The sequence below is a fragment of the Canis aureus genome, chromosome 23 (genome assembly GCF_053574225.1).
Source record: "Canis aureus isolate CA01 chromosome 23, VMU_Caureus_v.1.0, whole genome shotgun sequence".
In the NCBI taxonomy this organism is placed as follows: domain Eukaryota; kingdom Metazoa; phylum Chordata; class Mammalia; order Carnivora; family Canidae; genus Canis; species Canis aureus.
Genome location: NC_135633.1, coordinates 16,099,779 through 16,102,307, shown reverse-complemented (window position 1 = coordinate 16,102,307; position 2,529 = coordinate 16,099,779). Strand labels below are relative to the sequence as shown.

Genomic DNA, 2,529 nt, shown 5'->3' with positions numbered 1-2,529 from the left:
GTCTGTTTTGTTTTGTTTTGTTTTGTTTTGTTTTTTTTGTTACTCTAGGCAGCATCATTTTGCTGGATTAGCTAACAAATGCTGCACGTGGAGTATGGTATGCCAACAAAAGTCTCCATCCGGAGAGGCTAGCAAGCCTTGACGCTGCACCCTGGGTCCAGGCCACCTTCCTAGACTACACCACCTTTTCCTAAAAGCTAGCCGGAAGCAGTCAGCCAGCCCACAGTGGGCGGTGGGCACACTGATGGTGCAATAACATACCTCCGTCCCTCTGGCAACTCAATCTCTCTGCCACCATGGAGTTCATTCTGACTCGTCCTGTCCATAGAGCTCTCTCCTTCTCTAGATTTTAATCACTACTTTTTCACCAAAAATTCCCTGCCTGTGTTGCCTACATTGTCTCTGTTTCTAGAGTCCTGTGTCTATCAAAATCATATTCGTGTGCCCCCGTATGCACACACACACACACACACACACACACACACGCTGCAAGTGGTAGTCTCTTACAAGAATAGGCACCAGTGATGGCTTCAGCAACACATATTGTAAAATTGGAATGGTGCAGAGAAGATTAGCATGGCCCCTGCATGAGGATGACATGAAAATTTATGAAGTGTTCCATATTTAAAATTAAAAAAAGAAGAAGAGGCACCTTATACGTATCATCTGCTGTGTCAGTAGCCCTTTGCATTCAAACACTCCCAGTGACCCCGAGAGGAGCTATTATCCTATTTTACAGATGAGGACATGGAGGCAAAAGCTTAACCCAAACCACACAGCTTGTAAATGGCAGAGCTGGGATTTAAATCTAGGTCTACCTGCTTGCAAAGCATGTTTATTTAACCATAAATTGCCTGAATTGCCTTCTCCCGCAGCAAAGTGGCTATTCAATCAGTGCTCGCTGGGAGATACACGAATCTAACTGAGAAATTCAGGCATCCTGCTCATGTCTTCCCTTTCACATCTTCTTTATGTCCCAACGTCAGGCATCCCCTCTGCTCCCTGGAGTGGAGGGGCTGAAGGATGCTTTCCACTGGGCCTGGGAAAATATAAACACATCTGGAAGGAGGTCGCTGCTGAGCAAACCATGCTCCCCCCTGAGTACAGCAGGATGAGGTGTCTATAAATAATGTGACGAGTGTGAAGAGATTCTCTCCCCTGGGCTCCCTTTGCAAAAGGTTGAAGGTAATTGATGAGGCTACAGGGATATGCCAATCCTTCTGCTCTTAGAACCAGGTGTGGTTATTTACAGAAATGTCACTTTCCCAGCCCTCCCTCCCCATCTCTGCCAGAGGCTTGGAGATCAGCAAATATCAATTTACTGCTACCCCAGGGCACATGGCAATAAGCCACCGATATGCCCCACTGTCTACAAACCGGGCTTAGGCTCCTGTTCTGGTTGAGAGTTGCTTCCTCTTTGGAAATCTGGAGAGAGAGAAAGATCACAGGTTTGGTCCCTTTCCAGGCAGAGGGAGGTCAAGTGAACCGTATCACAAACCACCAAGTCCATAAAATCTGGAATTTATTTAATTCCATTCTATTTATTTATTTATTTAATAGACCACTGGACCAGAAGTCAGAAGTATGGATACCGCCCCCCCAACTAGGCCATCTGTTGGCAATCGATGTCCGAGTCCAGTTTCACAACTATAAGATGAAGGCTAGTCTTCTGTTATATGCCAGGCACAAAAAGGGTTTTGGAAAGAATAAATTAAGTAATGGAGTTAAATGACCTGTATTGTATAAGCGATCATTATTATAGTCATTATAATGAAGTCCAATAAGTCTGTTAGGAGTGTCCACGACAGGTTTTGGAAAATGCTCTGTAACTGTACCGCCCACACTCCCATGGCCTTGCTAGTCAGTGGCACAAGCAAAGCAGAAGTGTAGCATATAAATTTGATTTCTCAGGGCATCCGAAGTGTAGGTGAGGATCATTTTGTTGTAACAAAATTTACACCAAAAAAAAAAAGTCAATTTTACAACTAAATAAAAACACTTTTGGGAATAAGAGGGCAGAGCTACATCTCAAGGTTGCACAAGCTGGCTTAAAGTTCTACTCAGAATTACTGAATCTCAACCAATAATGGATAGAAAATTGTCATGCTCCTCCCTCGCTGAGGCTGATACTGAAGACCACACTGAAGGCTCCCCACTGCCAAAGTGTCCAGGTAACTAGTGCAGAGAGCCCACAGACTAATGAGCAACAGGACACTACAATCTGATGTTCCAGCTTCTTTGGGGGACTCCTCGCTGGTGCCTCTGCCAACAACGCCCTGGGGCAGTGGCTCACATGGACAACTTCTCTCAGCCCTACAGGTTGGGAAACTTGACCTGTAAACAACAAAGCTTGGATTTGAATCCAGGTCCATCTGCTTTTGAAGAGCCACAACCTCCTCCCAGTCTATGACTAGTTCCCATCACTGGGGAGTCCCGTTACAGTCGACAGGAATTACATCTTATTCCCTTTTATCAGACATCGCCTGTAGCCATCTGGCCCTTTTGTGCTTCCACGGTGTGGGCTTAGAC

The 2,529-nt window shown here is 45.4% G+C and overlaps 1 non-coding gene across 1 annotated transcript; it reads left to right on the top strand.

Moving 5' to 3' along the window:
• The first annotated feature begins 521 nt into the window (after positions 1-521).
• Positions 522-628, top strand: LOC144295602 (U6 spliceosomal RNA). The gene has a single exon (XR_013362684.1). It is a non-coding gene; the product is annotated as a U6 spliceosomal RNA (small nuclear RNA).
• The last annotated feature ends 1,901 nt before the right edge of the window (positions 629-2,529 follow it).